The 14,660-nt window shown below is 40.8% G+C and overlaps 1 protein-coding gene across 1 annotated transcript in view; it reads right to left on the bottom strand.

Annotated features, from left to right (window-relative positions):
* LOC139837984 (uncharacterized) overlaps positions 1–14,660 on the bottom strand; it is a 41,430-nt gene that overhangs the window by 26,354 nt on the left and 416 nt on the right. The gene's annotated exons all lie outside the window — the stretch shown is intronic.

Below are 14,660 nucleotides of genomic sequence, written 5' to 3'. Positions count from 1 at the left end.
GAACTTAATGGAGCTCCTTTCCGGCCGCGTTCGCAGTTCCATATCCCGGAACAGGGAGTGACAGGTCACGGTTCTTTACACTCTGCAGAGGTGTGTTGCTTTACCCATAAGAGATCTTAACCTTGGTGCCAACCGAGTCATGTTCTCGTCCACACTTCCTATGGTGTGAGGCCCGGTATAAGGTCTAGCCAATCATGTTCCTCCGCTACCTCGAACACCCACCCTTTGTTGCATGCGCCGACCCTGGGTCCACGTCGGTCCCATTATTCCCGTAATTTCAGGGTGGACCCCGACCACGACAACAGTGCTGGGCTCTTACCATACACTCCTACGCCGGTGGCTGCAACCCATCATAGACCGCAATACCGTGGGGAATTAGAATGGGATCCCCACCCTACCGCTTGCACTTCGCACGACAAGTGTCTACGGACTATGCCGTGGGGACTTAAGGCTTCCCCGACCTACCGCTTGCCGCCGACAGATACAAGTGTCTACGGTAAAGCGCATCCGTTGATGAACGAGAGGTGGAAACACTTTTGACTACTCTGTCCCACTCCAGATCTTATGGTTAACACGGGTATTACGGCACAAGAATCACTGGTGACATTTGTTGTTTAATCCTAGATGGATATAAACCCTTGCAATGGAACCTCCACCATATCAACACAATCCATGGTTCCATTGCCCACCACATAGTCATATTCATAGTTATGAAAGTAGTGGTTTTGATTTTTATGCAATAGTGATAACCATAATACTTTGCAAGTAATTTGATAGAAATACTCAAATGACATGAGCAAGTGATGAACTTGCCTTTCTTGACTGCAAGATTATGCAGGCAAGGTCTTCGATACGTAGAAACTCCAAATTCTGAAATAGCATCATCGTCCGGTAAGGACGATGTTTAAAAGATTGGCAAGGATGCAATAATGCATAAGTATGAGATGCAATCGTTCTAAGCGTGTCCTAACCCCGATGATTTAGGATTAGTGAGTGGTAAGGATTAGTTTAGGGTGTGTTGCACTTTTAAAGTGATTCGCAAACAAGGTTCTTATTCAGGTGTGATTACTTGGTATCATGAACAGGTAGATAATAAAGCACAGTAATCAATTGAGCACACCAAGAATGATAATTGGCATAATGTTAGCATGTAAAGAACAGTTGTCAGTTTTAGTACTATATGACATGGTTAATGATTAATTATCATATATTTCAAAAGAATAACTTTTGAAGAACATGTTCTTTGATAAAGAACAAGTATGATAATTAGGTTGGTGGGGTTCTATGGTTGACTATGGTTTCATCTAGTTTCTGGAGTAAGTATTAGGTTGGATCCAAACAAGGTTGGATTAATTAGCAACTAGGCTTGAATGGTTTTACTTAAGCATAAGCAACTTAAGCAATTAGTTATACATGGTTGCTATCCTGGTGGGTTCATTTTGCTGGTGATAGCTAGCTAGGGTTTATAGGTTCTATAAGCAGGGTTGATGATGATTCCTTATTTTCTTCAAAAGAATAACTTTTGAAGAACATACTTCTTAAATAATAAGAAGTATATCAATTAGGGTTGAAGTGGTCTAGGTTTTACTGTTGGTTCTATTAAGTAAGGTTTAATTGGCTCCTAAATAGGATGGTGGATAAGTATCCAATACTAATAAGATTTAGTGGAGTATGGTTATGGAATGCTCAAGGTTTGGTATGATTGCTCCTAAGGTTCATCACATTGGTGTGATGGTAAATATGGATATTTAAAGTTGTTGCCTCTAGGTATAGGAACTAGTGTTGGCCCTATTTGATCATCTAGGTTTGATTAAGATGAATACATGGGATACTAATTTAGTAATGCTGGTTGCTACATTTTATGTGATCAAGGTAAACATTTAGAAGCTACTATGGTTCTATGAATGAAATCAAAATGTCATGATCACAAGTTCTAACCTAGGATTTAGGTTAGAAACAAATTAGGGTTCATATGAATAAATGGAGCTAGGTTGCCTAATGGTATTGGGGTTTTAGGGTCCCACATTAAATTATGGGTTCCTGGTTCTATTACTTATGAAATTAGGGTTTTCTAAATACCCAAAAGTTCTTGAATTAATAACTTCACTTTAAGGTTGAAGTTATTAATAACTTTGAAATAAAAGTAATATTGGATTTGGCATTTTATTATTTTCTTAAATAATTAATAATTAAGATAATTATTAATTAGGGTTTAAATCTCTCTAATAATGATTTAACAAATAATAGATAAAGAAAATTAGTTTAATGTTTTCTTTATTTATTTACTGGTTTTTATTTAATTTTGGAACTTTTTACTAATTATTGAATTTTAATTGAATTTAGAATTAAAATAAAAGGCTTAAATAACAAGTATTAAATAATTAAATTTTTATTAAAAACTAAAATTTCATTTTATATTTTTATTGGATAGGATTTATCTTTATAAGAATTTTGATATCTTATATTTATTTTTCTGAGCTATATTGGATTTTCTACAATTTATCAAAGTTTCAGTAATTATTGTAGTTGAAATAAAACACAAGAAACTGCTAAATCTACCCGGTTTTCTACCCACAGAGGCACGCGGACCAGGCCGAGCCACGTCGGCTGCCACGCGGACGTTGACCGAGGTCCAAATCCACGACGTGGCAGAGCTCTCTGCCGGCGGTAAGCCGGTGACGGCGCCGCCGTTCCTGGGCTCGGGTGGACGGAATCCTCACACCCCTCGATTCAGCACAGCGCGGTGAACCTAATAGTTCGAGCGCCGCCCTTAAACGGTCGCCGGAGCTTGCTCGCCGGTGAGGCCGCGCGGTGGTGCTCACAGGCGTGCGACGCGACAGCGTTAGGAGGCACGCGCGAAATAACCAATGGGTCCTCGAGAAGCAGGAGCTCACCGTGGTCACGAAAAAAGTGACGGCGAGGTCGGAGGTAGTCGGACGGCGACTCCATGGTCGACGGAGACGGTGGCCGGGAGCGGAGAAGATGAGCTCGTGAGGTCGCCTCGGGATGCTTCAGCTCAATTCCTCGCGCCAGTAGAGCGAGTAGAGCATGGCGGTGATGATGATGTCCACGGCGGGGCTTGGGGCTTCCCCAATCGACGGCGAGAGGTGGCGGTCCGGGAGCTAGGGTTTCGTCCATTTTCGGGATAGAGGCAGAGAGAGGGGAAATTTGAGGGCTAGGGTTTCATCCGTGGCATTTATACTTCCCCTCGCAGTCGTCGGCGTTCGCGGGGTCAACAATTTCGGCCGGGACGTGGAGCTCCGTTGATGCCGCGGTGTCGATCCCTGGCGAGAGGAAGAAGAGGATTTGCTTCTCTGTTTTTATCCAGGTGAAGGGGTACGGTGGGCTGTGATGGGCCGTGTTGGGCTTGTGGCTCTTTGAGTTCTTTGTTGGGCTACGCACAGGCTCACAGTGGCCTGTTAGTAAGTCCTCCTCCTCTCTTTATTTCCTTTTCTCTTTCCTATTTTTATTTTCTGGTTTCAATTACATTTATTGAATTCTGTGTTAAATCTAATTTGATTTAAAAATTTACTTGCAAGTCTTGTTATGTTAACTCAATTACAAGGTAATGTGATGTATCACACCTCACTCCATTATGAATCAAACATTTTATATTTGATTACATTTCATGCTTGTTGGCTTATTCAATATAGCAATTAAACATGAGTTTGTATTCTCACTTTTACTTCCTTTATTATTATTAGGAGTTCAATTCAATTTAGAAGGATGAGAGTTGATACTTGTATCACAAATTATTTCTTAGGTTGTTAGTAGTTCATGGTTTCTATTTGAGAAATTATTTATTTGCATGTTATTTCATGTGATCACTTGTTGATTAAGGTCTTGTGATTTATTATAACCATATTTCAAAGGTAGCATTAGGATTATATTTAATAATACTTTGGATTGCCTAGGGTGGGTATTACTCTCATCATGGTTTAGTCTTGGTTATAATTATGAGTGGTTGATCACCACCACAGTTCTAATCAAATGGTTTAGCACTAGGTTATTCTTAAGTTCCATAATGAATCATGAGCTTTAATTAGTGAACAATTTCTAGGGTTCTAATCATATTCACCTAATGGCAATTTGTTTGAATCTCAATTAGGACTTGGTTTTATTTGTGATCACCCAAGTGATACTCAAACTAGGGTTGAGTTATAATTCTAGGTTATAGAGTTGAGATTACACCATATTGCATGTGCTAGGGTTTAATCTCCCCTAACCATGATAAGGTGGTTACTTGCTTAATATTTCATGTACTTCCCTAATTACTAAGGCTTTGAGGTTTGGTTTTATCTTGTATCAATTAACTCCTATTATTATCCTCATCTTATCATTATAGAAACTAAAGTATTTATGGTTCTTTTTTTTATAGTTAACTTTGGTCATATGGATGTATGGTTTCTCACCATATAAAGTATGGAGTTTTACTCTAAGGTTTTCTTATGGTTTTGAAATGAAAGATAAGTGGAATGTAGATGTGGTAGAATTGTACTTATGATCACCAAGTGATTCACAAGATAGAATTGTAATATAAGCCTAGGGTTGATTACTAGTGATCTCCCTATAAGTTCATGTGGTGAATGATATCTACTCATCATATAAGGTTTAACTTATGGCTTATTCTTCTATTTCTCCAAAGCATGATCATGGCATTATCATGAACAACTTATTCTCAATGGCTTCTACTCTCAATTCTTATGGTATATGTTCATTACCCAATTTGTAATGATCAAAGGTTTGGCTTCCTAAGGTATGTCTCATGAATATGGTCTTATTTCATTTGGTAGTTGGTTATCTCACCACACTAGGATGAAATGGTTTATCCCCTATTTGTTTAGTTCAAAGGTTGTCATCTATTCTTAAATTAGGTGAAACTAGGATTAGTATGAATGGTCTCACTCATTTGGGAAGGACTTCAATTCTAGCCTAAGGTTATTCTCCAAAGATAATGATGTAGTCACCAATATCTATGGTTAACATGAATGGGTTCTCTCTCTAGGGAAGGTCTGGAATAGTATCCTAGGGTTTCTCTTCAAGGTGATGGTTGGAATACATGGATGTATATCCAAGATTTTAGCTTAAGGTTTTCCATTGCTTCTCTAATAAATACTATAGAACTCTCACCTCACTAGGTTTGATGTATAATAATTTGGAATAGAGAGAAATATTTATTTCTGTGATCTCCTTGTCTTATTTCCAAGAATGAAGTAAATTGAATACCATGAGGTTCATGGTAGGATCAAGGTTTTAGTTTAAGACATGGAAAAGATAAGTCAAGAATAGTTTCTCCATTATATTGTTACTTGATTTGCAATTGAATTGGTGTTCATATGTTATGACAAGGATTACCATATTATAATCTTTCATAGGATCAAGCAATTGATCATTGAGTAAAGTGTTGTTGTGTTGATTATTAGTTCCATTTGATCTAACCCCTTAGATCAAATCCTCTCTACCCAAAACAAGGTTTTACCAAAGTCACATTGAGGTTTATAGCGCTTGACTTGCTGAGCTACTTCAATTCCACCAAGGTCAAGTGAAACTTCAGTTACTGTGACTGTTTTACTTTAAAGCGCGAAAATTCCCCAGATTTTCTATGCATGAATGCAATGCACACATCTGTTTCCTCTATTTTTGTAACCCCATTACCTGGGATATTACAGGCATAGTGTATCAACAACCACGACGCGACTTTCAATTCGTTGGCCATGACAACTTTTCTTGTAGTGGAGGTTAGCTTTGGATAACTTCCCTCCATAGGAGATTTTTGACATCAATGGGTTCATACGGCATCATGGCATTAATATACTTGTCCTTGATTCAAAAGTCATCAATATGTTTGGCACCCACATTACGAATGGCATCAGCAACGGATAGGAGCCTTCTATACATCTCTTGATGATCTTAATTTGGCGACCTCATGAACCTTTCGGCTTGGTTCCGAAGAGCACTATATTTGTTTCTCTTCATGCTTTCACTTGCCACAAAATATTTCGGACAACCCATCGCAAGCTTCCCTGGCGGTGGTGTAGTTCCGAATATAAGCCAAGTCCTTTGTCCCCACAGCTTGATAAAACATGTTCAAGACGACAGAGTTGAGTTGGTGATCAACCACACCTCTATTCTATTCAATTTTTCGGTGTTGAAAGGTTTGTACCCTTCAAGAATGATTATCGACGGCTCATTGGAGGCACTGCACACATGAGAGCGAAACTCAAATTGCCACCTATTAAAATCCTCAACATTAAGCTTAGGTGGATCACCTCTATTGTTTATATGAGGGTGAGGGATAGGTGGATCCGGAGAGCACCAATCAACATCATTGTAGCTCTCCTTCTCACCTAAGCCCTTTTTAGTCAAAGCACTAGAGATTTCAATATCGGCTAAGTCATCACCATCCAAGGGTTTTTAGTAGAGGGTTAGGCCAAAGCATCACCCTCTAATAAAGAGTCCTTGTCCTTGTCCTGTGTGATGGGAATTATGGGAGGGATTGGTGGCTTAAGAAGCTCTGCAAGATATTTCTTCATATCTAGCACACTAGATTCCAATGAGGTTCTCAAGGATGTTTCCAAAGACTTGAGATCATCCATGGAAGCCGGTTTCCGGTGTCGAGGGTACTCCTCGGCAATGCCCTCCGTATGGGGCTTAGGGTAGATGGAATCATGTAGGCTGACACGAGACATCGGTTATCAAACAAGCGGGGAGAGCGTTTTACCCAGGTTCGGGGCCCTCGATGAGGTAAAACCCTTACGTCCTACCTGTCTGATCTTGATTATGAAAATATCGATTTACAATGGGGTGCCGAAGGTTTCGGCTGTGATCTCGTCGAGAGACTAAGTTCTGTAATGACCTAGCTCTAGACTTGCGGTGGCTATGATTACTATGATTGCGTTTGTCCCTCGGCAGCCCCTCTCCTGGCCCTTATATCGGGAGCCAAGTCTCGAGAGATCTGTCCAGGTACGAATATGTTACAAAGAGCCCTAGATCTAGACTTTCCTTGTATTCTTCGTGTTCTTGCCTTGTGCTTCAACAATCCTTCTTCGGAACCAACGATACGGCCCACCTGGTCGTCGAGTGTCTTCCTGGGCCCCTAGCTGGGCTGCAGGAGGTAGTACAATAATAGTTATCCGAAGGGTAATGCCCACATCAGTAGCCCCCAAGTGACTGGCCGAAGAAACTTCGGGCAGGGACTAAAAATGTGTCTTGAATCTTCATTCCTGCCGGGAAAAACTTGACTTTCTTGTAATAGTAGCATCTTCTTTATCGGGTGCGCATTCAGCGCTCCCGATGAGAGTAGCCCCCGAGTCTAGACACGGATGCTGGCAACCGTGTGTAGACTCAAGTTGTTCTACTCGAATATTTCCTCTGTCGAAACTTTCCGCAAACTGTTATGGTCATCCAATATATCTCCTTTCATCGGGTCTTCATTTCTTTCAAGCAAGATTTAGTACGTAAAGGATATCGAGTAACGTGCCCGGTTTTTACCGGTTAACTGCCGATGGCAAAACAACATTACCCTACACAGAATCAAGTCCTCGGGCATGATTCTGGGTCGCGGCAAAAAATCTTCGAGTCCACAATTTTTATCGGGTGTGCATCCAACACTCCCAATGGGAGTAACCCCCGAGTCTGGACGCGGATGCTTGCAACCGAGTGCAGACTCAGCCCAAATCTACTCAAATACTTCAATTTTTCTTCAGATACTTCTGATGCAATTCTAGTGCAAAAAGTCTTCGAGCCCAAATTTTGTCGGGTGCTCGCATATGTGTGTTGACTCAAACCGATCCACTCGATAGTTTTTAATTTCCTTCGAATGCTTCATGCGGAGTCAATACTTCTTGTGACATCACTGATGACGTGATCACTGCTGCGATATGACTGATAGGACATGACCTAGCGGGCCCACCCTATTTCTGCGCAGTTCAGTTTGGGGAATGACCAGTATTTGTGCAGTTACCAAGACGTTTCCTCGGTTTCCGCACATAGTGATGAAAAAGATCCTTAATAAATCAGAAACAATGACACGTGGTCGCCTAATCCTAAACTCTCTTTAGTTTATAATCGCAGAGGGCAGATTTTACCCTTTTCACCCTTTCTTCTCGCAACCCTTCTTCCTCGCTCACAACTGCTGCACCGCCGCCGCTGCCATTCTTTAGACCTTTGATACGCGTACAGCACGTGTCCGTTGGGAACCCCAAGAGGAAGGTGTGATGCGTACAGCAGCAAGTTTTCCCTCAGTAAGAAACCAAGGTTTATTGAACCAGTAGGAGCCAAGAAGCACGTTGAAGGTTGATGGCGGCGGAGTGTAGTGCGGCGCAACACCAGGGATTCCGGCGCCAACGTGGAACCTGCACAACACAACCAAAATACTTTGCCCCAACGTAACAGTGAGGTTGTCAATTTCACCGGCTTGCTGTAACAAAGGATTAGATGTATAGTATGGATGATGATGTTTGCAGAGAACAGTAGAACAAGTATTGCAGTAGATTGTATCCGATGTAAAAGAATGGACCGGGGTCCACAGTTCACTAGTGGTGTCTCTCCCATAAGATAAATAACATGTTGGGTGAACAAATTACAGTTGGGCAATTGACAAATAAAGAGGGCATGACCATGCACATACATGTTATGATGAGTATTGTGAGATTTAATTGGGCATTACGACAAAGTACATAGACCGCTATCCAGCATGCAACTATGCCTAAAAAGTCCACCTTCAGGTTATCATCTGAACCCCCTCCAGTATTAAGTTGCAAACAACGGACAATTGCATTAAGTATGGTGCGTAATGTAATCAACAAATACATCCTTAGACATAGCATTGATGTTTTATCCCTAGTGGCAACAACACATCCACAACCTTAGAACTTTCTGTCACTGTCGCAGATTTAATGGAGGCATGAACCGACTATCGAGCATAAATACTCCCTCTTTGAGTTACAAGTAATGACTTGGCCAGAGCCTCTACTAATAACGGAGAGCATGCAAGATCATAAACAACACATAGATAATAGATTGATAATCAACATAGCATAGTATTCATTATTCATCGGATCCCAACAAACGCAACATGTAGCATTATAAATAGATGATCTTGATCATGTTAGGCAGCTCACAAGATCTAACAATGATAGCACAATTAGGAGAAGATGACCATCTAGCTACTGCTATGGACCCATAGTCTAGGGGTGAACTACTCACACATCACTCCTAAGGCGACCATGGCGGTGAAGAGTCCTCCGGGAGATGATTCCCCTCTCCGGCAGGGTGCCGGAGGCGATCTCCTGAATCCCCCGAGATGGGATTGGCGGCGGCGTCTCTGGAAGGTTTTCCGTATCGTGGCTCTCGATACTGGAACTATTATCGACGAAGGCTTATGTAGGCGGAAGGGTAGGTCAGGGGGCGCCACGAGGGCCCCACACGCCAGGGCCGCGCGGCCAGCACCTGGGTCGCGCCGCCCTGTTGTGTGGGCGCCTTGTCGCCCCACTTCGTTTCCCTTTCGGACTTCTGGAAGCTTCGTGGAAAAATAAGATCCTGGGCATTGATTTCGTCCAATTCCGAGAATATTTCCTTACTAGGATTTCTAAAACCAAAAACAGCAGAAAACAGCAACTGGCTCTTCGGCATCTCGTTAATAGGTTAGTGCCGGAAAATGCATAAATATGACATAAAGTATGTGTAAACATGTGAGTATCATCATAAAAGTAGCATGGAACATAAGAAATTATCTATACGTTGGAGACGTTTCAGCATCCCCAAGCTTAGTTCCTACTCGTCCCGAGTAGGTAAACGATAACAAAGATAATTTCTGAAGTGACATGCCATCATAATCTTGATCAAATACTATTGTAAGCACATGTAATGAATGCAGCGGTTCGAAGCAATGGTAAGTACAATGAGTAAACAATTGATTCATATAGCAAAGACTTTTCATTAATAGTACTTTCAAGACAAGCATCAATAAGTCTTGCATAAGAGTTAACTCATAAAGCAATAAATTCATAGTAAAGGCATTGAAGCAACACAAAGGAAGATTAAGTTTCAGCGGTTGCTTTCAATTTATAACATGTATATCTCATAGATATTGTCAACATAAAGTAATATAATAAGTGCAATATGCAAGTATGTAGGAATCAATGCACAGTTAACACAAGTGTTTGCTTCTAAGACAGAAGGAAATAGGTAAACTGACTCAACATGAAAGTAGAAGAAAGGCCCTTCGCAGAGGGAAGCATTGATTCCTATATTTGTGCTAGAGCTTTTATTTTGAAAACAAGAAACAATTTTGTCAATGGTAGTAATAAAGCATATGCATTATGTAAATTATATCCTACAAGTTGCAAGCCTCATGCATAGTATACCAATAGTGCCCGCACCTTGTCCTAATTAGCTCGGATTACCTGGATTAGCATCGCAATACATATGTTTTAACCAAGTATCACAATGGGGTACCTCTATGCCGCCTGTACAAAGGTCTAAGGAGAAAGTTCGCATTGGATTTCTCGCTTTTGATTATTCTCAACTTAGACATCCATACCGGGACAACATAGACAACAGATAATGGACTCCTCTTTAATGCATAAGCATTTACCAACAAATAATATTCTCATATGAGATTGAGGATAGTTGTCCAAAACTGAAACTTCCACCATGGATCATGGCTTCAGTTAGTGGCCCAATGTTCTTCTCTAACAATATGCATACTCAAACCATTCAACTCATGGTAAATCGCCCTTACTTCAGACAAGACGAACATGCATAGCAACTCACATGATATTCAAGAAAGGGTAGTTGATGGCGTCCCCAGGAACATGGTTATCGCTCAACAAGCAACTTATAAGAGATAAGATGCATAAGTATATATTCAATACCACAATAGTTTTTAGGCTATTTGTCCCATGAGCTATATATTGCAAAGGCGAAGAATGGAAATTTAAAGGTAACACTCAAGCAATTTAATTTGTAATGGCGGAGAAATACCATGTAGTAGGTAGGTATGGTGGACACAAATGGCATAGTGTTTGGCTCAAGGATTTTGGATGCATGAGAAGTATTCCCTCTCGATACAAGGTTTAGGCTAGCAAGGTTGTTTGAAGCAAACACAAGTATGAACCAGTACAGAAAAACTCACATAAAAGACATATTGTAAGCATTATAAGACTCTACACCGTCTTCCTTTTTGTTCGACCCTTACTAGAAAATAGCTAGACCTTAGAGAGACCAATCATGCAAACCAAATTTTAGCAAGCTCTATGTATTTCTTCACTAATAGGTGCAAAGTATATGATGCAAGAGCTTAAACATGAGCACAACAATTGCCAAGTATCACATTATTCAAGTTATTATATCAATTACCACATGTATCATTTCCCGTTTCCAACCATATAACAATTTAACGAAGCTGATTCAACCTTCACCATGAACATTATGAGTAAAGCCTAAGGACATATTTGTCCAAATGCAACAGCGGAGCGTGTCTCTCTCCCACACAATGAATGCTAGGATCCAACTTTATTCAAACAAAACAAAAATAAAAACATACAGACGCTCCAAGTAAAGCACATAAGATGTGATGGAATAAAAATATAGTTTCATTAGAGGAACCTGATAATGTTGTCGATGAAGAAGGGGATGCCTTGGGCATCCCCAAGCTTAGATGCTTGAGTCTTCTTGAAATATGCAGGGATGAACCACCGGGGCATCCCCAAGCTTAGAGCTTTCACTCTCCTTGATCATATTGTATCATCCTCCTCTCTTGATCCTTGAAAACTTCCTCCACACCAAACTCAAAACAACTCATTAGAGGGTTAGTGCATAATCAAAATTCACATGTTCAGAGGTGACATAATCATTCTTAACACTTCTGGACATTGCACAAAGCTACTGAAAGTTAATGGAATAAAGAAATCCATCAAGCATAGCAAAACAAGCAATGCGAAATAAAAGGCAGAATCTGTCAAAACAGAACAGTCCGCAAAGACGAATTTTTAAGGTGCACCAGACTTGCTCAGATGAAAATTCTCAAATTGAATGAAAGTTGCGTACATATCTGAGGATCACTCACGTAAATTGGTAGAATTTTCTGAGTTACCTACAGAAACTACTGCTCAAATTCGTGACAGCAAGAAATCTGTTTCTGCGCAGCAATCCAAATCTAGTATGAACCTTACTATCAAAGACTTTACTCGGCACAACAATGCAACAAAACTAAGATAAGGAGAGGTTGCTACAGTAGTAAAAACTTCCAAGACTCAAATATAAAACAAAAGTGCTGTAGTAAAATCATGGGTTGTCTCCCATAAGCGCTTTTCTTTAACGCCTTTCAGCTAGGCGCAGAAAGTGTGTATCAAGTATTATCAAGAGATGATACATCTACAGAGGGGTTTGGAGTTTTCTCAATCATGCATTGTATTTTGTATATGTAAGTTACAGAGGCTCCCTTTTCATTAGTCTTAGGCATGCTATTCTCATCAAACAAATTTTTAGGGACAAGCCAAGCATAATTATCTTCTAGAGCTTCATGCATTCCTAGGAGCTCGGAAGGTATTGGTGCTTTAATCTTCCCACCATCATTAACATTATTAGGGTACCTTATTCTGTCCATGTCCATCTTTTCAAGTGTTCTTTTAAAATTGGTGAACATACCAAGCCTCTTATGCTTAATGAAAACTTTTCTAGCTTCTTTAGCTATATCCTCAAATTCTCTAACAAGGACTTTTAAAACAAAATCTCTCTTTTCTCCCCTCTCCATATCAGAAAGTGTAAGAAACATGTGTTGTATCATGGGATTGAGACTAATAAATCTAGTTTCCATCATGCGTACCAAACAGACAGAGGCATTTTCATAGGTAGGGACAGTTTTTGCCAGGGGTATATCTTCAAGATCTTCATTCATGCTAACATGGGTGAAAAATTCTTCTATATTATCTCTTCCAATTATAGACCCTTGTCCTACATATATATCTTTTAGAGTGAACTTAGGAGGAATCATGATGAAATAAGTAAATGTAAATAAAGTAAATGCAAGTAACTATTTTTTTGTGTTTTTAATATGGAGAACGCAAACAAGATAGTAAATAAAGTAAAACTAGCAACTAATTTTTTTTGTATTTTTTTTTGTTTTAGTGCAGCAAACAAAGAAGTAAATAAAAGTAAAGCAAGACAAAAACAAAATAAAGAGATTGGAGGTGGAGACTCCCCTTGCGGCGTGTCTTGATCTCCCCGGCAACGGCGCCAGAAAAAGAGCTGTTGACGTGGGAGTTGAAAATCTTTGTGGTGTAACTTTTCTTCGATCCCCGGCAACGGCGCTAGAAAAAGAGCTTGATACACGTACAACACGCGTCCGTTGGGAACCCCAAGAGGAAGGTGTGATGCGTACAGCAGCAAGTTTTCCCTCAGTAAGAAACCAAGGTTTATCGAACCAGTAGGAGCCAAGAAGCACGTTGAAGGTTGATGGCGGCGGAGTGTAGTGCGGCGCAACACCAGGGATTCCGGCGCCAACGTGGAACCTGTACAACACAACCAAAATGCTTTGCCCCAACGTAACAATGAGATTGTCAATCTCACCGGCTTGCTGTAACAAAGGATTAGATGTATAGTGTGGATGATGATGTTTTCAGAGAACAGTAGAACAAGTATTGCAGTAGATTGTATTCGATGTAAAAGAATGGACCGGGGTCCACAGTTCACTAGTGGTGTCTCTCTCATAAGATAAATAGCATGTTGGGTGAACAAATTACAGTTGGGCAATTGACAAATAACGAGGGCATACATACATGTTATGATGAGTATTGTGAGATTTAATTGGGCATTATGAAAACATACATAGACCGCTATCCAGCATGCATCTATGCCTAAAAAGTCCACCTTCAGGTTATCATCCGAACCCCCTCCAGTATTAAGTTGCAAACAACAGACAATTGCATTAAGTATGGTGCGTAATGTAATCAACAAATACATCCTTAGACATAGCATTGATGTTTTATCCCTAGTGGCAACATCACATCCACAACCTTAGAACTTTCTGTCACTGTCCCAGATTTAATGGAGGCATGAACCCACTATCGAGCATAAATACTCCCTCTTGGAGTTACAAGTAATGACTTGGCCGGAGCCTCTACTAATAATGGAGAGCATGCAAGATCATAAACAACACATAGATAATAGATTGATAATCAACATAGCATAGTATTCATTATTCATCGGATCCCAACAAACGCAACATGTAGCATTACAAATAGATGATCTTGATCATGTTAGGCAGCTCACAAGATCTAACAATGATAGCACAATTAGGAGAAGACGACCATCTAGCTACTGCTATGGACCCATAGTCCATGGGTGAACTACTCACACATCACTCCGGAGGCGACCATGGCGGTGAAGAGTCCTCCGGGAGATGATTCCCCTCTCCGGCAGGGTGCCGGAGGCGATCTCCTGAATCCCCCGAGATGGGATTGGCGGCGGTGGCGTCTCTGGAAGGTTTTCCGTATCGTGGCTCTCGGTACTGGAACTATTATCGACGAAGGCTTATGTAGGCGAAAGGGTAGGTCAGGGGGCGCCACGAGGGCCCCACACGCTAGGGCCATGCGGCCAGCACCTGGGCCGCGCTGCCCTGTTGTGTGGGCGCCTCGTCGCCCACTTCGTTTCCCTTT

Source organism: Lolium perenne, chromosome 3 (genome assembly GCF_019359855.2).
Source record: "Lolium perenne isolate Kyuss_39 chromosome 3, Kyuss_2.0, whole genome shotgun sequence".
Taxonomy (NCBI): Eukaryota; Viridiplantae; Streptophyta; class Magnoliopsida; order Poales; family Poaceae; genus Lolium; species Lolium perenne.
The sequence above is the reverse complement of the archived record's forward strand: the minus strand, read 5'-3'. Positions and strand labels throughout refer to the sequence as shown.